The sequence below is a fragment of the Dermacentor albipictus genome, chromosome 1 (genome assembly GCF_038994185.2).
Source record: "Dermacentor albipictus isolate Rhodes 1998 colony chromosome 1, USDA_Dalb.pri_finalv2, whole genome shotgun sequence".
NCBI classification, from domain to species: domain Eukaryota; kingdom Metazoa; phylum Arthropoda; class Arachnida; order Ixodida; family Ixodidae; genus Dermacentor; species Dermacentor albipictus.
Genome location: NC_091821.1, coordinates 400,718,175 through 400,743,725, shown reverse-complemented (window position 1 = coordinate 400,743,725; position 25,551 = coordinate 400,718,175). Strand labels below are relative to the sequence as shown.

General features: G+C 47.7%; 1 protein-coding gene and 2 long non-coding RNA genes across 7 annotated transcripts in view; 1 reads left to right on the top strand and 2 right to left on the bottom strand.

Moving 5' to 3' along the window:
• Window positions 1-25,551, top strand: part of ATP8B (ATPase phospholipid transporting 8B) — a 174,988-nt gene that overhangs the window by 38,000 nt on the left and 111,437 nt on the right. Inside the window, exon 1 of one of the 4 annotated variants that reach the window (XM_065452446.2) lies at window positions 9,996-10,131. The exons of the other annotated variants lie outside the window; for them this stretch is intronic. The gene's annotated coding sequence lies outside the window, so the exon portion shown is untranslated. Of the gene's footprint in view, window positions 1-9,995; window positions 10,132-25,551 lie in introns of those variants that run through there. 4 annotated transcript variants of the gene reach the window in all.
• The window catches only part of LOC135918768 (uncharacterized), a 66,604-nt gene that overhangs the window by 29,997 nt on the left and 11,056 nt on the right, over window positions 1-25,551 (bottom strand). The window lies entirely within an intron of this gene.
• Window positions 3,155-6,471, bottom strand: LOC135918743 (uncharacterized). 2 transcript variants are annotated; one of them, XR_010569758.2, is made up of 4 exons: window positions 6,140-6,471; window positions 4,939-5,086; window positions 4,621-4,836; window positions 3,155-4,109 (listed from the first exon to the last, which is right to left on the bottom strand). It is a non-coding gene; the product is annotated as an uncharacterized lncRNA (long non-coding RNA). The 2 variants fall into 2 exon arrangements; XR_010569757.2 differs by having other exon boundaries at window positions 3,155-4,836; window positions 6,140-6,469.

Genomic DNA, 25,551 nt, shown 5'->3' with positions numbered 1-25,551 from the left:
ACGTAGGTCCCAGGGTCCCCGCGCGACCAGGACACCTCAACCATAGAGGCTGGAAATGCTTTTCTAGCCTCTCTACCTCAACCGCGCTGCACAAGGGGGGCGAGGATTGGAAAGGGCAGTGAAAGAAAAGGGGAGAAGCAGCAGCCGAAACGCCGCAGGCGTAGGTATAGGGGTGGCGTTCGATGCGTTCAGCGAGGTCGACGCCTTCGGCGAGGGCCAGGGCTCCTCGACTAGGAGCGCGGCGCGCGCGAGGAGAAGGGCAAGCGGCGTTCTGTTTGGAACTTAAGCGCTTTCCACGGCGCTTAGGGGTGTAATACTTTGCAGGCACACTCCTTAGCGCACATTGTACGCGCGGCGCTTGTCAGCCCAAAATGGCCAGACCCTGTGGGCCCTTTAATGGCGGTCGACGCGAGCGGCATGGTCGTTTTCCACGCTATACTGGGACTCTGCGAAGCTACGCAGGTGTGTGGAAATTCTGCACAGCTGTCGACCGCCGGCCAGAGGGGCGGTGTGTGTAATGTGCACCGGACATTTCGTCACCAGTAGTTTCCAGGCTGTTTCTGGCACCCGCTTGCGAGCGCATCGTCGCCCCTTGGCGTAATACGATAGCAACGGAATTTCGCAAGTTCCCTCTGGACCAACTGAATTCTTCGCCGCTGGAAATCTGCCGAGGAGCAAATGCGACTTACGATGCATATTAGATTACGCACGATTGTTAAGAAATTTTTATTATGGGGTTTTACTTGCCCACGATATGATTATGGGCCGTGCCGTGTGGTGTCCGGATTGATTCTGACCACCTAGAGTTATTTTAACCCTATAATCACCCAATGTATCATATGCGCTACACTGCTTTTGGTACCTCAAAATTTTGATGTAAGCACGGCAAGCTAACGCTTAACCTATAGTGGCGTGTTTAACATGGCTGGATCGACTTCTCAGCTGTAGATAGTTCAGCAAACGAATTATTAATAAATTAATTGCTGTACTAATTAAGTTTCAACTCCAGCAACACGTCGTTGTTTCTCTATACAAATGCACTCTCCACGGCCAGAAATAAATATGGATGGATGGATGGAGTAACTTTATAGAAAGGTCCTGCGAGCTACGGGGCGCAAGGTCCCATAGAGCGGGCTACTCCCACGTTGGGACCGGGAGTTGTAACTCCCTGGCCGCATCGTGGGCTCGCTGGACGGCCCAGAGCTGCTCCGCCAGGTCCGTGCTGCGTAATGCGTCTTGTAGCCTGGCGGAGTCTTGATCCTTGTTTGCGTGGGTCCGACCACACGGCCAGAGCAAGTGATGTACGCCTAGTGTGCTATGGCAATTTTCGCAATGTGATGTTTTGTATAAGTCAGGCATGTAGTGATGTAGTCTGTTCTGCGTGGGGTACGTGTTTGTTTGAAGCATTCTGAACGTCAGGGCTTGAGGCCTGGTGAGCTTATTGTGAGGTGTGCTGTATATTCTGCGGTCTAGATAAAAGTGCTTTATGATCTCGTTATATGTGGAGGGAGGGTCCCGATTCTCGCTGGGATGGTCACGACCAGAATTGGCAACTCAAATCAACATTAGGGGGCGCTGCGGAGCCTGACCCGGTCTGGCTACACTGTGCAGTATGGCGGCTTTACGGAGGTCCCCGCGTACGCTTTCCTTGGTGAAAACATTAAGTTTGTTGCACTGCGATTTTAATTCGCGCTGTTTTGTGGGGGGAGAACGGGTAGTGGACGTCGAGCACCTCATTTTAGTCGGCACCAGTGGTACAAAGAGTAATTAAGTAGAAGTGGTCGCGCGTGTGTGCAAACCTCCGGCGTGACAGCGGACCCGCACGAGATTGTGGTGAGAATCGCCGACGCATTCCGGGACCCATCGATCGTGGAGGCAAAGTGTTCGTGCACTGCTGGATTGTCGCAAAAGTGCAAGCACATCTCGGCTGTTTCTCCTGGCACCTTATCCTGGAACATTTGGTGTAGTTGTCAGTCCCTTTAACGTTTCGTCTCTACATTGCGTTTCAATGCTGTTCATAGTGCAAAGATCGTAGTAAAGCGGAATGTTCATGTGCGTGCACCGTTGTAAGCAGAAGAGATCCTATTATGTGCCGAACTGCAACTTAGCTTCACCTTGTGCTGTGGCGCTTGGGGTTACCTATCACAATACATATCCTGCTTTTTTTCTTTTTTTTTGCCGACATGACTGTTCGTTTCCTATGGCTCATACGCTATTGTTTCACAATTTGTGCTCGAGCAACTGCGTGATATCAGTGGCGACTCAGGCAGAACTCATGAAACCAACTTTTGTTGTCTTTGTTAGTGCCCTTCTTAAAGGGGCCCTGAAACTGGCATGCCGCATGATATACATACCACGACCACCACAAGCTCTGTTCGCAGGACGATCAGACAGCCGTGTGTATTTATTGGTCTCTGTAAGTGATGTAGCTCCAGGCGTCCATCTCGCGTTTAGAGAGTGCCACACATGCCTGAACCACAAGTAGCAATGTGTAAAAAAAAAACTTGACCAGGACCTTGCTACCTTGCCATGCACCGTGTAGCTTCCAGCACACTAGCTGAGGCGAAAGGAGAAAGCAATGCATCAGTGCAATAACTACTAATTCCGCTTACAGTTCAATGATTCGAAAAATTTTTGCAGCAGGCGGTGTCCTTTTGTAGTGAGGTAACTATGATCAGTCGGAAGCGTTTCAGTGCCCCTTTAAGTGTTTGTTAAGTGCTTTAAGTGCATGTTAAACTTTTATGTCACTTACTTTCCATTTATTGATATGTTGATAGTAAGGACAGCTCTATATGCTCTCTGGAGGTCAATAATTATCATTCACTGATGTTAAGTCTGCACAAGTGTCTCCCCATGTTGTATTACCAGTGGTTTAGTTATGCTTCCCAGGACAGCCATTTGCACTGTATTCAACAAACTGGGAAGAAGCATAAATTATGGTACATATACCAGCTGGGGTCATTTGAATCAAACCATTCTTTCAGAGTACTCAACTCTGGTGGCCAAACTTTTTAAATACTCATCGTATGCAGGTTTGACACTGTTCCATGTTACTTCTCATGTTCTGTTTGGCCAGATATACCCTCATATGCTAAAAAGTGCAACAAAAATGGGCTTGAGTAAAACGTATGAGGCAAGTACAGTGAACAAAATATTGAGTGCATGTGGTTTATTTTGTGAAAAAATACAAGTAAGGAAAGGGACAACAAACCGCCATTGAAGAATAACCACAACTCTATGCACACAGATCATAAGTGAACTGCAAATATCTCGGAATACCATAAGATGAAAACTTGCATCAGAATGCGTAGTGTAAATCAGCACTTCAATGAAGAATACAAGTTGCAAAAGAATGTGCATTGCTAATTTACAAAAAGTGTGTTGAAGTTGAAGTCTGCAGGTTTGGCCAATGCAAACAAGTGCAGCATGTAGATCACATGGCAACGACCGTGTCTGAAAAGTATGAAGTGGCTGAGTGGCATAAAAAATGCTGGATTTCCAAACAGAAGACTGCACTTACTCTCAAGGCCGCCACGCTTTGATGGAGCCAAGGTCACACGCACAAATGCCTCTATGCAATACAGGCTACTTGCAATATCGCCAGCCATGGCACGACTTCAGGTGAATCACCTAATGCCGAATATGCAAACGCGCCACTGGAATTCATCTTTTGGTGGCACAGCCACAGTTACTTTTAAAATTTCACACATCAACTGAGCAGTCTCTGCAATTATGTTGCTACATGTAGTTAGAGAACAGTTAAAAAGGTGACTCAAGAATGCAGTGGAAATATGCTTCAATTTCACCAATGTCAATGCAACTGTTTTTACACATAACTGGTGCCGTCCTGAAAGTGGATGAATTTTTGTGTAGCACGTCACACGAGCATTCAGAACATCGAATGATGGCAGGCCTGTGAATGTATTTACGTCGCTACTATTTATCGTGTTCACAAACTTCTGTGGAAAAGTACCCGATGTCACTTGGGCAGCCTTGCTTTCTGTAAGCCTTGTCCGTGAAGCCATTTCTAGTAGGAAATTTGCCACGTCTTTTTCTTCTCTTGAGTACTCTGCCATTAATGTCTGGAGGCCAGGTTGGCAAGCACATTCCTGTCACAAAACAAAAGCAAGAGTTGTAATGTCTGACATATCTGACGCGAAATGCAGCTTCTTTTTGTCATTCCAATAATGCACGTCAGTGTATTAAATTCAATGTTGGAAGTAGGAAAGCCAAGCTTTTTGCATCAGTTAATTTGCACCCATCACACACCACAATCCTTTCACGAATTAATCCAGAAAACATGCTGCCGGCTAGGTAAAGACAGCTACCACATCACAAATATATAGAAAAAATAAATTGCCATATTTGCTATGTCCTTGTCCCTTATGGTGTTTGCAAGGCTTTGGTCAATGCTGTTAGGGGATGGGAAATCGTCCTGCAATGTCAGATAGAGTTCAGTTCAAGAAACCAGTGGTTAAGCAATGTGTGCACAAGTTGCAATTAATGTGCACCCATCACACACCACGTGCTACAATGCTTTTACGATGTAAATCCAGAAAGCATGCCACCGTCTAGGTAAAGACAGCTACCACAACACATACATATACAAAAAGAAATTACCATATTTCCTTTGTCACTTATTTGGTCCATGCTGTTGCGGTCAGGGGATGGGAGATCGTCCTGCAATGTCAGAGTTTAATCCCAAGGAATTAGTGGTGAAGCAATGTGTGCACAAGTTGCAGGCAGCCAATTTACCATGGTGGTCGTGCTGACAGGTGCATGGGGCAACACCTTTGCTTCTAATGGGGAGGCAACAGTTTCTTTGCTTGATTCATTCTGTAATGCATTAAAAGGTGTTGACATCTATTGCATGCTTGTAGACATGGTGTATGTACCATAAGCATATAAGTGCTGCACCATGTAGTCAAATTAACTTACTCTGGCTGACCGATACACACGTCGGCGAAGTCTTGCCAGTGAAAGCTCTTTCATATGAGCATCCTTGTTCTCATCATAACATGACGTCCTTGGCAGGTTTTCAGTTGGTATTGCATTTTTTTCAGCCGCTGTCTTTGACATGCTACATCTGAAAAAATAAATGAATTGTTTATGCTTTGTTGTGCCTCAATATGGGCTGCACCCAGAATTTTTTTTCTTTTTACCTCAGAAACAAAGCCACAATATTTATAAAAAAGCATTTGCAAGGAAATGAAGCACGGTTTGAGTGTGCAAGGCTATGCAACGATGTACACCGAATGTAGCATCTGCAAAACGTAGTTGAAAGCTGCTCATAACACAAAGTACACAGGTGCAAACACCACCACATGACCGGAGTAGTTATGCCACTGAGTTGGGGATGATTTAATAACACAGATAAAGTTAGCTTAGGTACTAATACTGCACATACATATGCGACACGTCAGTAGACGGCGGACGCCGTAAATTTTCCTCGAAACTAGCAAACGCGTGTAAAATTGACATGTGGCTGTCGCGTAAGTGGCAAACTTCTGCAATGAACGCGATAGGCTCGCCGTCGGTGCGAAATACCAGTGTCATATGGCCACTCTTGAGCACGTCAGAGATTCTCAAGTGCAAGTGGCAAATTCGTAATCAGTCGCGCTGGGAAGTGCCCGCGTGCAGTGCGCCTGTGCTGCAAGTTCATCCGCACCACGCATGATATTTATTCCGCTTTAGCATGCCACATACGTGGCACGTTTACACTCAACACTTCCCGAACTTGCTAGTACATCATTCGTAAACATTTGAATCTCCGACGCCCGTATAAGTTGCGCGAGACGTGCTGGGCATCAAAAGCCTCCAGAGTTACAGCCGGGTGTAGCCAACGAGCGCAGAGGTGACGTTGCTCGCAGAAACCGCTGTGAAGCGTCGAACATGAGCTCTAATTACAGCCAATGTGGTTAACGAGTGCAGAAGAGACGTTCCTCGGAGAAACCGCTGTGACAGGTCTCGAACCTGTGCTCGAATTTCGCGTTGCGGCTAACATATGCAGCAAATAATGCATATCCCAATCGCCAGTGCCCGCAATGCGAAACGTGTTTACATAAGGTGACACAGTGACATGTATAATGGCCACGCACAATGGTCATGCATTAGGGTCGAGTTCACAATAGTGTCTCACCTGGTAAGGAGAAATTATCCCGTGCAAAATGCCGTGAGCAAACAGTCACTGTAAGCGTCACAGCCTTGCCGATGCGGAGGTTAGCGATCCACCTGGTTCTGCGGCTTCAGCCTTTCCACTCGGAGGGAAGTGCGTGAACGGAAATATCGCGGTCCTTCCATCTCGCTGGCACGCACCGAGGAACACAGCAGAACTGCTTGGCCGTTCGCTTTTTCTTTGCTAGCAGCTTCATTCTTCCGTCCGCGACAGCAGCCTCCACGGCACACACGGCGACTGGACCTCTGTATTTCGTTTCTCCCTACTGCCGCTAGGTGTCGCATGAATTGCTGGAGTTGCGAATAGGTGGCGTCGCGGAAGGTTAGGTCTCGCGCGCTCCTGTGAGCCATCTCATTGAGATTGCAAGGGGCGTCCTCGATCTCTCCGAGGTGTGCCGGGAACCAGCAGATGGTGTGATGCTGCAGCGGTGCGGATCGATTGATTATTTGTAGGGCTTGTCTTGCAACTGTTCCTTTCTGAAAGGCTTTGACGGCTGAGCGTGAATCGCTGTAGACGTGGGTGGTGGTCGGGTCTGTGAGCGCGAGTGCGATGGCAACCTGTTCTGCTATCTCGGACTTGTGGGTTCTAAGCAAGTTCTAATTTTCCTTGAGGGGGAACTGTTCTTGGCCATTGCAAGGTTAACGCCCATCCAATACACGGTATACAGGCGGGCGTTCTTGTATTTCTTCCCCCATTGAAATGCGGCCGCGCAGCGACAGGGATTCGATCCCGCGTACTCGCGCTTAGCAGCGCAAACGCCAAAGCCACTTTATGTGCGCCACCATGCACCGGGCCGGTTTCGAAATTGTTCGCTCCAGCCTGAAGACAAATGGCGGCAACCGCTTGCAGCCACAATCGCAGTGCTCCACGGCAGCTCCTTTTTGTGGGAGCATGGCCTCCGAGGCCTTCAACGCGCGCGGTTAAGGATTTCGGAGGTCGTAGGGGGGTCATAGCGATCAGAGGAATGGATATATACGTCTGCGGCAAGTAGCGCCAAGTAGGCTTCACAGATCGCGAACGTATACCTTGGGCAGTGTCAAAACATTTAAAAGATAACATTGCCCTATAAGGAACTAAGCACAACAATTAATTCAATCTGTGGACATCGAACGAGCCCATCGACTTTTAAAAAAGTTATGTAACCAGAATTCGGCCAATTCTTGTTAAATACGCGCATTTTAAAATTATAAAATAAATCATTTTTCTTCTTTTCTTTAAGTGGTAGAAGATTAAATTGTGCTTCTTAAACACTCTCAGAAGCGTATACTGCTCTAACGCTCTACGGGGTGTTCATTTTTAATTTTTAGACTATTCAAGAATCGCTCGTTGCAGACAACATAAGTATTTGGGCTCGATTATTCGAAGACGTTGACATTATTTTTTTAGAAATTGAAACGCATATTAAACTAATTAACACAGATTCACTAATTAGCCGCTTAATTAATTGTACCCAGTGAGTCTGCGAGGCGTATCCACTTGGAGTGAATGAGTGAATAAACTTTATTGAGTAATTGCTTACTGAGCTGGCCTCATGCGAGGCTTATCGATGGTCGAGGCCCCTATTTCAGAGCTCCGCTGGCTTCCGTAAGCCTGTCGGCTCTTCTGACCAGCCGCGTGTGTATTAGTCGTGTGCGATTCGCAAGAAGCTCCGACCGCCACGCGCTCCGAGCATCGAGTTTCAGTCGCTATGCGCTGCACTCGCCTCCGGTTCTACACCGCTGCTCGGCTTTATATTGAGATATATGCTGCAGTGCGGCAATCCTTGTCGATAACTGGACTCTTCGAAAGGTCTATCCCGTACACATACGATATATGCGCTTGTGACAAATTACGGCGACACGCTTGGACGCTTTATTTTTTGTCCACAGAAGAGACGGAGGCCGTACCCACCCACTATTCGGCCATATTGCAACATTACAGGCTCGAGCGCCGAGTGTACCCTCCACCGCACCCTAAACTCGACAGAGAAGAAAGCCTGATCCTCAGACGCCTGCAAAGTAGTACGTACACGCACGGAATGATAATGCATCGCCTCTACCCGACGCTCTACGGATACCTCTGCCCACTCTGCAACGTACCCGACACTCTGGCACACTTGCTCCTGGAATGCCCGTGGCAGGAAGGCAGCGAAATGCCACCAGAGACGCACGCAAAACGAGCAATAGAAGCAAACGACCTATTCGAAACGTGGGAGGCCAAGCTAACCCTCGGGGACCTGGAAGACCAACGACAACTCGTCGCCAGGGCCAAGAGGGCAGTCGAAGCCAGAGGGTTCCTGGACTAAGGAGCCTTCCCACCTTAGGGTGATACCCGTCCTCGCTCGGGACACTGTTTCGTACAATAAACGTTTCTTTCTCTCTCTCTCTTCTCCTTCTACTTTCTTCTTTTTTTATTTTACCTCCCATGATCATTTCGCAGGCCGTTGTGTGCATCTCGCTACGGGCGCACACAACGCAGCTGAACCGGTTGAAACGTTAATTATTGGCCTATACGTTCGCGTACTATTCACAGGCCTCACGGCCGGCATGTTCGACACGTGCAAAGAGTGAGAGCAAGAAATAAAAGTCGCTCAACTAGGGGCGCAACGAAACAATGCGCAGCTGCCGTAAGTCATAACAGTCGTAACGGCGAAGAGAAGGCGCGGGATAAGAACGTCTGAAAAGAAAAGAAAACGGACCAGTCCATCTTCGATGGTTAATCGTGGGTCGCACAGCGCATGACTCGCGAACATGGTACGTTTACTTACACACACACCTATAACGCTTAACTCACACACACGCCCTCACCAGTGCGATTGTCCCATCCCGAAACTCCCCCTCCCCCCCTTTTTTTTTTTGTACGTGGAATGTCGACTGCGTGACGAGCCGTATACGCAGCTATACTCGATTTAAGAAATCTGTCACGAGTGCTGTGAGTACGCGACGCGTTACTAATTTCTGGGCTCAGTTAAGTATCGCGTTCTGCGTATTTAAAACTTTACGAAAAGCTTGGAGAAACATTTGTTCGACTCGCTCAAACGTAAGCTAGGCCACCATGTTAGCAGCCTTGCGGGATAGCTATCAACGCAGGCACACATCTGCTCACCAAAAAACATGCACGTTAGAGGAGCCCATCCTCGTGCACAGAAGACGAGCGAGAAAGATCGATGTCTTACAGGAACGCACCCTGGAGAAGAAATTCTTCACTCCCCGAGCTCCGGGGCCCGATTAAATCCAAGCGCGATACTGCTTTTCTAATAGTGTGTCGATACCCGTTCGTCACTCTTAATATAAGCAGTGCTCACAAGCAACGGCACTGTATACCGTACGTAAACCCGTGTATTGCACCGAACAAACTATTTCTGCACTGCAGAAGTGTGTATACCCCTCCCTCACCAGTCATAACAGTTCGTTTCCTGTTGTAGAACAATGCAGTGCAGCTTCGTATACACGACGAAGAACCAACTGTATAGCCTGTATAACGCACGCCCACCCGTGGCGTGCCCTTCAATTGTTCGCCAACGTGAGACCGGCATGACGAACCCGCGCGGCGCAAGCACCGCACGCTTTTGCCCCTTGGGACTGGAACGGACGGGAACGGTTTTCACTGACTTACATGCTGCTGTGCAAAAGCTTACGCAGTGCTTCGAGTAGTTCTCTGTAATAAGAGATAATCGTCACTCTGCCACAGCAAAGCGGGCCACAATGATAACGTCGCACCGTGCTATTGTTCCGACCCGCGGTTAGCTTTCTTTTTCCTTTTTGTGTCTTTCATTTCCTGTCTTGTATTTTGTTGCGCGCGGTGGCGACCAATGCTTGAAATAGCTCCTTTCGGTGATACGTACTGTGCTGCTCGCACCGCTCGTGGATTGTGTCGTCGCTGACGTGTGGGGTGTACCTTGCCTATAGGAGGTGTGACTTTTCGAGAAGAGGCGTGAAATTTTGCACTGCCCCGAGGGAATTAACCCGCTGCTCACGGTAGGTGTCGAGCCTTCGTATATTGTATATATATAGACGACGAGGAAGCTTTCGGGCCGCGGAAAGAAAACTAAATTTTCTGGCTCCCCCGCGTATACGCCGGCATGTCTGAAATTGAAAGGTTAGCGGGTTCTCGCGCAAATATCGCCCGTATATACCAGTTGGAGCGAGCGCTTCACTCACCGCTTCGCTGCACGCATGCTTTGCCTGCGAGTCAAATTTCTTCATTTGTTCGGTTTGTTTGTTTGTTTGTTTGTTTGTTTGTTTGTTTGTTTGTTTGTTTCCTCGCCTTACGATGCAGTCAGTAAAATTTCGCTGGCAAGAACGAATCCCGCCAGGCAAGGTTTCTTCGTTCTTGCTTTTTGCATCAACCTTTTGTTTTCTTTGTCGAAACAGTTTACAAACTCATTCTGAATGCCCACTGGAAATAACTTATTTGTTTAGTTTTTCTTAAACGTTAGGAGCGACTCTTTCTTTTCAAGAAAGGTGAAGTGAAATATTGCTCGGAAAGTGTTCCCTCAGTGCGCTTTATGCGAGCTGCTTCAAACTGTGTGCGTGTGTGTGTGTGTGTGTGTGTGTGTGTGTGTGTGTGTGTGTGTGTGTGTGTGTGTGTGTGTGTGTGTGTGTGTGTGTGTGTGTGTGTGTGTGTGTGTGTGTGTGTGTGTGTGTGTGTGTGTGTGTGTGTGTGTGTGTGTGTGTGTGTGTGTGTGTGTGTGTGTGTGTGTGTGTGTGTGTGTGTGTGTGTGTGTGTGTGTGTGTGTGTGTGTGTGTGTGTGTGTGTGTGTGTGTGTGTGTGTGTGTGTGTGTGTGTGTGTGTGTGTGTGTGTGTGAAATAAAAAAAAACACTAGTGAAACCTTTGATTCGTCCTTTTGTCCTTTCTAAGGCCCTGGAAGAAGATCGTTCACTTGGAGAAATTACATAGGTCCGGCTTATTCAATTCAACATACGGCTGACCTCGATGAAGGTCGGCCTTCGCGCGGGATCAAGCCATGTCTGATGAAGTCTTTGAAGTGACTCGGCGTTCGTCCTGGAGGGATGGATCAATATTAGAAGCGTCCCCTTTGGAACGGGGCGGTGGGTTGTGCCACCAAGCTCGGGTTATTATATTGCCTAATGACCTACCTACATTATAAAAAAAAGGAAAAGGAAGGAAACCCACGATGAATACCCATAACCAATGTTTCTGAACCCTTACTGTGAAATTTGTTTTTGTACGCCTCCGTTGTTTGTCGTTTCCCTACTTTTCTTCCACCAATCTTCCAATCGTCCTGGCTGAATGGGATGGATGGATGTTATGAGCGTCCCCTTTGGAACAGGGCGGTGGGTTACGCCACCAAGCTCTTGCTGTTGTACTGCCTATTGTGCCTAGATTAAAAGACAAGAAAAGAAGAAAAAAAAAACGACTATGAACTCCCACAACCAAATGTTCCGACCCCCTATTGCGAACTTTGCTTTTGTACCTCTCCGTTTTTTGTCGTTTTCCTACTTTCCTTCAACCAATATTCCTATCGCCTCTTACGCCGATAGCGTTGATAGCGCCGATAGTGCGGTATATATAGTACGCTCCTATAGCGCCTATAGTGCACCTCCTGGTGTCCATATATCTTGCTGACAAGTGCCTTTCGCGCTGCCTCACACGTCGATGTACATCTCGATTATGAAGAACAAATAGCTTATGCTCAAAACGTTATAGAATAATGCAGAAAGAAAGGTCAAATTGCACCCTGTCTGGACCTAAAGAAAGCCCACATAGCGGTGTACAGTGGCTTTTCAAGTCTTCAAGTCAGTTGTTATTGCCGACTGATGGGTTACAAATACTTGCGCTCCTGAGCACTAGGTCGAGAGTTCGATCCCGGTCCCGGCTGCAGCCGCATTGCGACGGGGGCAGAATTAAAAAAAGAAAGAAATAATTAAACGCTCGTTTACTGTGCATTAGGTGCACATCAGAGAACCCCAGGTACAGTCAAAATAACGCGGAGTATGGCCTACTTCATAACCAAACGTTGGCAGGGGCGTAGTCAGTGGGGGTGGGGGGGTGGGGGGTGTTATGGGGCTTCAGCCCCCCCCCCCTTCCCAGAAATTTGTTCGTGCTGTCATGCACAGCCGACCAAAACAACCCCCGGCGCTGGAAATCATTCTGGATTTTCTCTGGAATGTGTTTTTCACGCTCGAAAAGACATTTCAGCGCGAACATGGCAAACACAGGCTGGATTTCGCGGCAACGCCCATGCACCGGGAGTCGCACAACGCAAGGAGCACAGTTTCAACGGCGTTTTGATGGCGAGCGAGCTCGTCGCCGCATCTCGCGGAGGCCGCGGCATCTACGGAGCGCGTGGATTTGAATCCCGAAACTTTATGGGTATAAACTTCTCATAAGCTTCTGATGTGAAAGGTGCCTTGATATTCCCACAGTCGTGCTTTAAATTTTTAATTCCGGAACTTTGTGGGTTTAATGTTGTTTAAACATTTGACGCCAAAGGCTGCGTCAACTTTTCTAAGGTATTACATCGGACCACACAAAGGGACAAGCCAAATCAACACACTATCAGAAAAATTGACAAAGCATGCAGCCAAGTTCGATGAGACGAAGCGTTATGGTGGTTCGTTTGTGCCGTCATGTCACAGAAAAGAACATCAACATTTCACCGCCACCAAAGCATCCTTGTCAAGACATTGAAGCCAGCGAGGGTAACGACGTTCTTATTTATCTTCTAATTTGGCCATTATTCGCGAGGACACATTGAGCCTCTTCAATTTCCTTGTTCTCGATACACCCGCGGGCTACCAGAGCCAGCCACAGCGCACGCGTTTGTCTTGTGTTGCCCCGACCACCGCGCGGCGCCCTTCGGTGTCCGTTTGTTTTTGTCTGGCCGAGCGGATTTTCGCCTGGCGGAGTTTTCGTCGCTTTCTGGGAAGCAGACGAGTAAGATAAACAATGGTCGCTCGCCGCCATCACTGTGGGGACTCGACGGATTTCAACGCGTTCGCTTGAGCGCAACATTCTCCGCGGAAAGCTTTGTCTCGCCGGTGTAGAATGCCTAGCAGTATGCGTGTGGCTCTCCGTGGACCAAGAGTGTCACGTTTTCTTCGATATTCGTTCGCTAGCCACATTAGGTGCCCACAGTGGGCATTCGATTGTGGCCAACGTGTTTTCCTCTGTTTTTTTTTATTATTATTATTTCAGTGCTCCAGCCCCACAAAAGAAAAAAAAAAGGACGCTGTTGCGGCGCAGCGAATTACCGCATGCCGAAAGTTCGACTTGGTTACTTCTTCTTTTGCGGAAAGTAGTGGGCCACGGAATGCTTCTCTTGCCGGATACTCTTACTATATTGTTGCGATAGCAATTATATAGACACTCGAGGCGCATTCATGTTGTCGCCGTCGCCCTCATGTTCCGTATAAATTCCGTATAAATTCCACCGCGCGCCGCATCCTGCATGTGCGAGTGAAAATGTAAAGGTGGGGGGGGGGGGGGCGGGGATGACATGGGTGAGCCGACGCTGGTGGCTCAGTCTTGTGTGCGCAAGGGAGAAAAGCGGGGAGGAAGCGCGCCGCCTTCCGTCGCGCGCGATACATCGGGGGGAGGGGAGGAAGGGGCGGCGGGCCTTATATATATATATATATATATATATATATATATATATATATATATATATACTGGTATATAGGATTCTGTGGCTTGTGAATCTGTGATTGCCGAACATGTTTATTTGCCTTCTTTGACGCAATAATATACAGTGGCCTTTCTTAGATGTGCTGATTTATTGATTGCATACTTATACGTGTATTTAAATATCTTGTTGCGAAGTTTCGTGTATACATGCATACAACTTTGTTTCCGGTGACACTTTTTTGCCGTTTATCAAGCTCTATCTGTGTATTTGTATATTTCATTGTATCTCCGCATTTATAATGCACGAGGGCGAATCAAATGGCAGTGAGCCAACCCACCCCGCGCTATAATATTTCGGTTCATTATATGCGAGTAACACAGAGGCATCGCTCATTTACAAAAGTGACATGAAGGTGCGAGGATAAATGTTCTTTAATGCTCTCATACACTGGGTTGAACATGGTTGCGTGACATAATGGGCGCTCCAAAAGTTTAACAGTGTGGTGCCCTGAGGTTTTTGACAGCTGAAGGTGTCTCCCAAGAAGGAATTAGTCGCCGTATGACTGCCGTGTACGTTGAACATTGAATTTCATTGGCCACTGTGAAGCGTGTGAGCAGACGGTTCAAAGAAGGACGTCAAACCGTCTGCTCACACGCTTCAAAGAAGGACGTTAAAGTTGCTAAGACGATCCGAGACCGGGCCAAAGCCACCGTGCAATCACCCCCAACACAATTGCAAAGGTTGTTGAGCTGATTAGACAAGAACGGAGAATACGCATCGATGAACTGGCAGAGCGTGTGAACATCAGTCACGGTTCGGTACACCCCATAATTTAAAAAATTAAATTATGGGGTTTTACGTGCCAAAACCTCTTTCTGATTATGAGGCACGCCGTAGTGGAGGACTCCGGAAATTTCGACCACCTGGGATTCTTTAACGTGCACCTAAATCTAAGTACACGGGTGTTTTCGCATTCGCCCCCATCGGATTCGATCTCGCGACCTCGTGCTCAGCAGCCCAACACCATAGCCACTGAGCAACCACGGCGGGTCACACCGTAATTTATGAACATCTCGGTTATCGGCTTTTGTGTGCGCAATGGATGCCCAAGGTTTTGAACCACCGCCAGAGAGAGGTTCGGTGCTGCCTTGACTCATCTGATCCGGTATCACAATGAGATTGACGACTTCTTGTCTGCAGTTCTCACCAGGGACGTATCATGGTGCCACTATTACGAGCCTGAAACTTGACGGTAATGCTTACAGTTGAAACGTTCGAATTCACCACCCCCAAAGAAAGCAAAGGCCGTCATTTGCCTAGAAAGGTGTTGACCCTTTTTTTTTATTTCGATCGTCCGGGGCCATTAATGATCGAATTTGTTAAACCAGGAGAGACTATCAATCGTTTCCGATATTGTGAAACGCCGGATCGGCTGCGTGTCGCAAGCAAGAACAAACGATGTGAAAAATTGACGAATGGAGTCATCTTGCTCATCTTGCCCGTCCCGACGTCGCTGACGTGGTTAAAACAAAACTAGCAATATTGAAGTGAGAAACGCTGCACCATCCGCCATACAGGCCAGACCTGTCGCCTTGCGATTTCCACATTTTGGGACAACTGAAAAAACAGCTCAAGTGAACCAGACTCGGGGGTCGGACGACGCCATGAAAGAGTCAGTTACCGATTTCTTGAAGCAGCAACCCAAGGAGTTTTATGAGACGAATCACGCGACTCGTTAGTCAGCGGGACAAATGTCTAAATGCTCATGGAGATTTTAAAATAAAATACCCCGTTTGTCATATATTCGCATTGGCTCACTTTCATTTGACTCGCCCTCGTATATTTTGCCGAACTCCTGCTTTTTGTATGTGCTCTCTGTTGATACTATAATTTCGGTGCAATTACTCAGAATACACGACCACTGACAGCTGCTCCGGCGCCATACATTGGAACAAAGGACAGCGTCATTGAGGTTCTTCCCTGGCCGTTGCATATGTACAAAAAATGTAAACAAGGTTCTTGAATGAGAAAGTTTCATTAAAATATTTGGCCTCAACTTGTTCATTTCACGGTCTTATATTTTTCATATCAACGGCATGCACTACTTTGCTGGTTTCGAACTGATATAGTTCTAAAGTTCGTGTGATATTTTCTTTACTTATTAAATAGACAAAAACATGGAAGCCTTGATATCAGTTATTTCTGGCACAACTTTTGAGACAACGAGTGTATTCTTTTATCAAAAAATATATATACGACTTGTCGTGACAATGCGTAACGTTCAAAAATTTGTTTGCAGTATCTTTGGCAATGGCAATGCAGTTATTATTCATGCATTTGATCCCTCGACAAATTCTATGAGGAGGGCGCCGAGCTGCAACGTGAGCCCCCTCCCCTTACTGAGCAAAATTTCTGACTATACGCCACTGGATCTTGGTATTTGGCGCATAAAACACCAGAATATATATCTTTTTTTGTGCTACAAATCTGATTTTTCATTTTTTCAAGCACCACTATTACGCACAAGAACCAAGGTCCCCATGTATGCCTCTGGATCAAAAGTCAAAGAGCACGGAATCGGCATTAATTGCTCGAATTTATTTCTGACAATAGAGATTACATTTGTAGAATAATTAAAAACAGCGTCAATTGTGAGAGGTGAAACTTAATTAGTAGAGGAATTAATTAGTAGTTGGTTTGCCGAAGTACTCAGAGCTAAAACTTCAGCATAACAAAAATTTAACTGTGACCTTTCCGTGAAGTTTCTCGCCTTGAGGCATCAAACTTAGCGTAGCGTCATATGATACGTTGGACATTACGAAGTTAATTGTTTATTGTCGAACAAGGACTATACTGCGGTGTAAAAGAATGAGACCATCTGCCTGGAAAATTTCCATCGCCTTTTCTTGCCCCCGAAATACGAGAGAATGTACTTGAAATCCACGACGTCCCACACTGTCGATGCCGGCGCCCTGGTTTCCGCGCGACGTCTAAAAAAAAATAATACTTTGGTCTTCATTTTCTTCGATGATAACCAACGTTTTGTCGTCAAGTGAACGCAAGTGCAAGAGTTATGAAGCAATTTTACTGCACAGTCTAAACTTACTTGCCCTTGCTTTGTTACGTGCCTTTAAAACGTTGCATTGATTCATAAGCGTTGTTTTTTTTTATACACACAGTTCTACATACATCTGCATACGTGACGCGAGACCGCGCGTTTATCCGGCCAGTACGCGTACACCGAGGGAGAACGCATTTGTCAGCTCCTATCGCGCTTGCGTTGCACGGGCGTCGGAACGCGTTCTCGCAATGGCCTCGCAATGCCATAGGGGCGAGGTGGGAATGTGCGACGGTGGACTGTTTTGAGGGCGTGGAACAAAGATTACAGCAGCGTGTCATACGGTTCTTGCGCGATCGCGGCTAAGCTGAGCAACGCGTATAGCCTATCTTACACTCGATTACACGCGCTTTACGAGCCGTCGAGGGCCTTACTAGAGTTTTTTTTTTTTTAGGTACGGTTCATCATTTCTAGGCTACAAATGATCCGTATGTCACGTGCTTTAATTGCACCTTCCCTTTGTCGCCATCGTGATCCATCTTGTTGCCTCTTCTTATCCCAACGCAAAGTATACAGCTGGCTATAGGAATGTATCTGTAGATACATAAGACCGACCTCTGTTTTATTTCATTGCTTTAAGCATCCCCGATACGAAGGGTGTTACATAAGTAGTGGGTACGCACGTTGCACATATACGTTATGTATTTGTTCGCATTATGTCTCCGTGTCAATGTTATCACTTATTCTCTCTCTCTCTCTCCCATAATCACAGTCATGCTGAAATCATGACCGGACGCAGTTATGCATTATTGCAGGAAAACGACGAGAACTGCGCTTGTAAATCCAGTTAAGCGTTGACGTAACCGATCGTGGTTCAGTAATCCGTTATGTAGGAGCTTAGCACCGGCAAAGCCCAGGCGCGCGCACTTTTGTCTAGAGTGCTCGATCGTTTTGCTGCACATCAAAAGGGCAGTACCACAGCATCTGCGAAAGTCGAGGTATCGCGTTCGTAATAATACACGGCTTCGGTTTCGCAGCGTGGCTATATGTACTGCTGTCTGCGGTTATTAGGCATGCAGCTTTAGCGTACCGCTGCCGCCTACAGTTAAAACGTTTCAGCCACGCGCTCGCTTTGTGCATATAATATAAGCACGGTTGTCTTATCAGACCATGCAACCTTGCAGTGCAAAAATTAAAAAGAAAATAAATAAAAAATAAATAATAACAATGTCGTTTTTGTTGCTTCGCAATGAATCGACGACGCCTTCGATTCTGCACCTCATGTGCAAATGCACGCTGTGGTAGTTGTGGTCGGGCATGTCGAAAGGGGCAGCTGACCCATGCCGTCGTTCGACTCATTCGCACTAAGGACGTTGTTGAAGGGAGGAACAGGCTCTCATCGAGAGCGAAGACTACTGGGTTTATGTACAAGATCTACATGAGAACTAGAGGAACGTTACGTCTCAACAGTTTATCATGACTGAGGAGCCGAAAAAAGTATGCGTAAACTCCCTCTGTATACTCCCTAGGTCCCTGGGCTAGGGAAATCTGCCGCCACACCTTAGTCCAATCGGAGCGTCCAAAGTCGCCGAAGGATCCGCGTCGAGGGCGAGGCTGCGCACAATCACCCCGACACATTCGTTCACTGAACACACAGAAAAGAGGGTAGTTTCGTAGACAGGGATTGTTACGCTTGACTCGAACTGGCGCGTCTTGGTTCCTGGGGCGACCCAGCAGTTATCTGGAGCTTCTGTCAAACGGCCTTGGCGGCTAGTATAGTGGCCGTGAGGAAACAGCGTAGAACGTCCTAGAATGACGCATTTAAGACAGGTTCGCAACCACACGTTTTGCAGTGCTGCGCAAGAAACCCCCCAGCTCTAATACAAATTCTTGTATTACAGCTGGGGCATTATCCTTGCGAACCTGTCTTAGAGGAATGCGTCATTCTAGGCCGCAGTCGTAATCAGCTCACAAGAGAAATCGTCGAAGCAAAGGCGTAGAACGCCCTATCAACGCTCTTCTATTCGCCAAACGTGTCTCGCCTTGGTACCGCCGCGGGTCTGCTACAGGAAACGATTCGTCACAATTGCGCCGGAGAGGCTGGAAAGTCACTTCCCCCCCGCTGGCCGATCCTAACACCACGTGCTATGTTTAGGCAACTACAAAAATAATTTAAGCCATGCACCGTTGGGTGCACCGCCACGTAGAGCAACGTTGTCGCGCGACTGGCCGCTTGAGGCACTTTGCGTGTATTCGCGTGCTTCTTTCAAGCTCGGAAAAACACATTTATGTTGCATGTATTGAGCAACAAAAAGCTGTGTCGGGACTTTTTCATCTCACTCTACAATTCTCTCATTGACACTTCTCGTCTAATTATAATATTTGAGAAGTTGGTTAATTATTTGAGACTAATGATCTAATTTTTCGGCATGAAAAAGATAGTCTGAGTATCTCCAACGGACGGCAAACAACATTACCTTGGGCTCTGTCCAGCTACGTGGCATTTGAACATTTTTAAAAAAATCTTGGTGCATGATAGTTGGAACATCCTCAAACATCTATTGAACGAGAGCGACACAAAGTCAAACAAGAGAACAGCAATTACAAAACTGGTACATCAAGTCAGCCAGTGCACGACTCAGGAGGTAGTCATGAGACAGCTCGCGGACAAATATCTCCCGCTCGAACAACCGGGCGATCGCGACGAACGCGTGGAGTACATGGGAGGACCATGCGAGGAAATGGACCGCGATTTCACCGAGGGTGAGGTACGGGCCGCCCTCCATGGTCTCTCTAGTAGATCGGCAGCCGGACCCGACGGTATTACCAATAAACTCTTAATGAATCTAGACGATGAGTCGATCACTTTCCTGACGGATCATTTCACCGAGTTGTGGAGAAAGGGAGACTATCCGGAGGAATGGAAGATAGCTAACACCATCCTCATACCAAAACCGGGCAAACCACTCCATCTGGATAACCTACGTCCAATATCGCTTACATCGTGCATAGGTAAAGCTATGGAACACGTTATTCTTAACAGACTCACTAGATACGTCGAGCAAAATGACATAGTCCGGTATAACATGATCGGTTTCCGCCCCGGACTATCGACTCAGGACGCCATGCTCCTGATCAAACACCAGCTCATACACGTTAGCCCGGTGCACGCGAGAGCGATTCTGGGACTAGATGTCGAAAAAGCTTTTGATCGCATAGAGCACAAGGCCATCCTCGAGGTCCTGTCCGAGCTGGGGTTGGGCGAGAGGCTATACAGTGTAGTCAAGGCATTTCTGGGCGGTAGGCAAGCGAGCCTCACGCTAGGTGAACTAAAATCGAAGGTGATGAACCTGGGAAACAGGGGCACCCCGCAAGGGGCCGTACTTTCGCCCATGCTATTTAATCTAGCAATGACCAGAGTCGCGAGGAAACTGGAGAGTATAGAAGGTATACACTTTGCAATATACGCCGATGATATAACCATATGGAGCGCCAACGGTAACGTAGGCCAAACGGAGACCAGACTGCAAGAGAGCATATACGCCGTGGAAAGCACGCTAGGCGAGATGGGACTCAACTGTTCGGCGGCAAAGTCGGAGCTTTTGGTCCTAAAACATCGACGCAGGGGTCGAAGACCCAGGGGCTACGTCCCCGGGGAGGAACCCAAGATTATGTTACGCTGTCACGACGGATCCGCGATCAGGCAGGTGGAAAATATTAAAGTTTTAGGCTTCCACATAGCAGCGGGAGGTACCAACCTGAATACCATTCAGCACATTTCAAACAAGACGGACCAAGTCATCAGATTACTAAGGAGAATCAGCAACAGACACAGAGGCCTGGGTGAGGACAGCGCTCTAAGGCTAGTGCACGCCTTCGCTCTATGTCACTTCACCTACGTGGCAGGTCTATTTAAATGGTCGCAGGCCGAGCTGAACAAGCTAAACACTCTGATCAGAAAGTTAGTGAAGGCTACCCTAGGTGTACCCATCAGCACCTCGAACGTGAAGCTCATGAACCTAGGCGTGCACAATACGATAGAGGAGATGGCGGAAGCGCAACAGATGGCGCAGCAGGATAGACTGACGAAAACGCGAGCGGGCAGGCTTATACTCAAAGCGATAGGGACAGACCCAAATAGATCAATGAACCCGAAGGAATCCGAGGTAGAATTGAGCGCGAAACTTAGAGACGCGATCAGAACCACCCCCCTCCCGAGAAATATGCACCCGGAACACAATGTTAGCAGGAGAAAAGCGAGAGCGAAAGCTTTGTTGAAAGAAATTGAACAGCTAGGACAACAGACGGCCCTTGTAGACGCTGCCTGGGTCAAAGGCAAAGAGGCCTACACCGCCGTGGTGGTCGACAGCCGGGGCGAGGTACGGGACGCCATCACCATCTTCACTAAGGATTCCACGGTGGCGGAGCAAGCCGCGATTGCTCTAGCCATCAGGAACCGCAAATGGTCTTTCATCTATAGCGATTCCAAAGCAGCAATTAAGAGCTTTGACAAAGGCTATGTAGCTGGGACTGCGGCTAAAATTATCGACAAGGTCGAAACTATCAAAACTGAAATCCGATGGTTTCCTGCGCATATGGGACAAGTGGACGAGACTCGGCCCAACCTCAACGAGGTGACGAACGACCTGGCACGAGGACTTGCTTGCCGTGCCGGTCAGAACCGAACCGACGCCCACTACCATTCCGGGGAGCATAAAGATCAGTTACTAACTTACAGCGACATCACTAAATATTACTACTTGGGGCGTAGGCAATTTCCACTGCCACACGTAAAGTTGAACAGGGCTCAGGCAGTGACGCTACGTTTACTGCAAACCGGGACGTACCCCACTCCGTACTTCATAAATAAAATTCACCCCGAAAGAGAAATTAGGAAAGATTGTAACGTGTGCGATGGCATCATTGACATCAGACACATGCTGGCGGGCTGTCCCGCGACTCTCGCCGACCCCGAAGAAAAATGGCTTTACTGGCGCAAGTTGATAACAAGCTCTTCATATCAAGATCAGCTACGGGCTGTCCAGAGGGTCCACGATGACGCCATAAGGCTCGGCCTGGCGGTGCCGACGTGGACGCGGCCCGCCTCGGTCTGAAAAGACCGGGCTTCAGGACACTAATAAAGTTTTGTGAATGAATGAATGATAGTTGGGACACTCTGTATAGTGTAGTGCATGTTTAGTGTAGGAGTTTATAAGTCTATAGGGTAGTATATATACAGTAAAGCATGGTGTGTCAATAAGGTATATTAATTTGCAGCTACTCGCTGGGGCGGGGGGGGGTATCTTCCGGTTGACGTGCGCACATTACGAAAGAAAAAAAAATAACGAAAAAAACGCCTCTTAGTCACTTTTCCAAATGTGCTGTGCATTTAGTTACCGTTCTCGCGCACCGCTTTTTCTTTTATCCAGTTTTCTTTTTCCTTTTTCTTGCTTTTCAGTAGCCATCATGGAAACGACAGTGAGCTACGCATTTAGAGGAAGCCATTGCGCTTACACTAAGGCGATCTTGAAGTTACACCGCTTTTACTGAATTCCAGCACGACTACACGCTCCGTGACCGTGGGACGTTTCGAAACGTCCCATCCACGTGACCGTGGGGATGGGACGCTTCGTTAAGAGTCGTCGCCGTCGCGGCGAACAGGCAGTACGTAGAAAGAGCTCGCGTTCGCGCTTTGTGCGCGCATGTTTATATATCGAACGCACTGTTAATCGATCGACGTGGAGCCACCACGGTTAGTCAGTCGTTTTTTTTTGTTTTTTTTTTCCTATGCCGGTAATGGTCACCGTGGCGCCAGCCGTAAACAGGAGCCCCGGATGTCGGCAAACCCCCGCCCGATTGCCTGCCTCTCCGCTGCGCGCGCTTTTAGCCGCACGAGGAAGGTTGCGCGAAGGTTGCGAAAGCAGCGACCGCCCCGTGTCTTATGAGCAACATCGAGGCGACGTGAACATAGCAGTTAATGGGCAGTGTGACGACATTTTACAGTGTAATTGTCAGTGGTCAAGGATTGACCACTAAACTCCAGTACGCAAAAGAAAGGGGAGAAAAAAAAAAACTAGCACTATGAGTATATGCTTATGAATCTCAAGTCCGCACAGCGCACAGGAAAAAGAAATGTACGAGAAAAAGAAAAGCTGAGTCTGCGCTTCATTTCTGCCTGTGACGTTCTGCTGCTAAGCACAAGGTTGAGGGTACGACTCCGGGCCACGGCGGCCGCGTTTCGATTGGGGCATAGTAAGACAATAAACACCCATACACCGCATGATTTCGGCGTATACCTTAATGGACCCCATGGTTTACATCAGTCCGGAGCCGCGCACCCTCCAATACACGGCTGTCGTGTGTTGCTTTCGGGAGGGGGCAGGGGCGTAGCCAGGGGGGGGGGGGCTTATGGGGCTTCAGCCCCCCCCGAAATTTTTTCGTGCTGTCCATGCACCACCGACCAAAGCGACCCCCGGCGCAGGAAATCACTCTGGATTTTGTCTAGAATGTCTTTTTCACGCTCCAAAAGACATTTAACCGCGAAGATTGCGAACTCGGGCTGGATTTCGTGGCAACGCTCATACACCGGGAGTCACATAACGCCAAGCAGTCCCATTCGAGCACAAAGTTTCAAGGGCGCTTTGATGGTGAGCGGGCTCGCCGCGGCATCTCAATAAGGCCACGGAATGTATGGAGCGCATGGATATCAATCGCGAAACTTTATGGGTATAAATGTCATAAGCTCTTGATGTGAAAGCTGCATTGACATTTCCAAAGTTGGGCTTAAGATTTTCAATTGCGGAACTTTGTGGGTTTAATGTTGTTATAAACATTTGACGCCAAAGTTCCATTGACTTTTCTAAAGTCTTAGAACGGAACATACAACGAGACAAGCCAAATCAACACACTAGCAGACGAGTTGACAAAGCACGCAGCGAGGTCCAATGAGACGAAGCGTTGGGGTGGTTCATTTGTGCCGTCATGTCTCATAAAAAAATATCAACATTTTCTTTAACCTACGCCAGAACATCCATGTCAAGACACTAAAGCCAGCCAAAGTAACTACGTTCTTATTTATTTGTTCTACTTTGACTTTTATTCGCGAGGACACATTGAGCCTCTTCAATTTTTTTTTTGTTCTCGCTACCCTACCCGCGAGCTGCCAGAGCCAGCCAGAGCGCATACGTTTTTCTCGTATGGCCCCGACCACTGCGCGGTGCACTTCGGTGCGCGTTCGGTTTGCTCTGGCCGAGTGGAATTTCGCCTGGCAGAGTTTTGGACGCTTTCTGGCTAGCAGACGAGAAAAAAAAACAATGGTCACTCGCCGCCATCACTGTTGGGACTCGAAGTATTGCACCGCGTTCCTTGAGCGGAACCTTTCCGGAAAGTCTTATTTCGCCCGTGCAGGATACTGAGCAGTATGCGTATGGTTCTCAGTGGACCAAGCGTCTCATGTTTTCTTCGGTATTCCTTCCGTAGCCCCATAAGGTGCTCGAAGTAGGCATTCGATTCTGGCCAACATACTTTCCTATGCGTTTCTTTTTTTTTCATTTCGGTGCTTCCGCCCCACAGAATACAAATACATTGTTGCGGCGCAGTGAATTGTCGCGTGGTGAACGTTCGATTTTCATACTTCTTTTGCGGAAAGTAATGGGCGACGGGACGCTTAAGATGCCGGATACGCTTATTATATTATTCCGAAAGCAATTATATGGACACTGCAGGCGCATTCCTGCCGTCGCCGTCGCCCTCATTTTTCGTATAAAGTCCAAGGGTGATAACATCGTGACCACGCGCTGCATGCTGTATGTGCGAGTGAAAGCGTAGGAGGGGAGGTGGAATGGGTGAGCCGGCGATGGTGGCTCAGTCTTGTGTGCGCAAAGGAGAAAAGCGGGGAGCAAGCGCGCCGCCTTCCGTCGCGCGCAATACATCGGGGGAAGTGGATGGAATTGGGGCGGAATCTAGGATTCTGTGAATCTATGAGTGTGCAACATGTTTATTTGCCTTGTTTGATGCATTATATACAGTTACTTTTTCTTACATACATAGACTCATTGGATACTTATACGTATACTTAAATATCTTGTTGCGAGGTTTTGTGTATACATGCAGTGAACTTTGTTTCCAGTGATACTTTTTTGTCCTTTCTCAAGCCGTATTTTCGCATTTGTATATCCCATTGTATCTTTGCATTTCTAATGTACGAGGGCGAGTCAAATGAAAGTGAGCCTACCCTAACCGAGCAATAATGGTTCGGTTCATTATCTGCGAGGCATGCGCGTAGAAGAACGGCATGTCTAATTTACAAAAGTGACACGCAGGTGTGAAGATAAATGTTCTTTAATGCTCTCATACACTGGGTTGAATATAGTTGCGTCACATAATGGACACTTCAAAAGTTGAACAGCTCGGTGTCGCGAAGTTTTTGACAGCTGAAAGTGTTTCCAAAACAGAAATTAATCGCCGTATGGCTGCCGTGTACGTTGAACACTGCATTTCATTGACCACTGTGAAGCGTTGGAGCAAACGGTTCAAAGGACGTTGCAAAGACATTCCAAGACCGGGCCAAAACCATCGTGCAATCACCCCCCACACAATTTCAAAGGTTCATGAGCTGATGAAACAAGAACGGAGGATAAGCATCGATGAACTGGCAGACAGTCTGAACATGTCACGGTTCAGTTCACGCCATAATTCATGAGTTCTCGGTTATCGGCTCTTTGGTGCGCAATGGATCCTTAAGATTT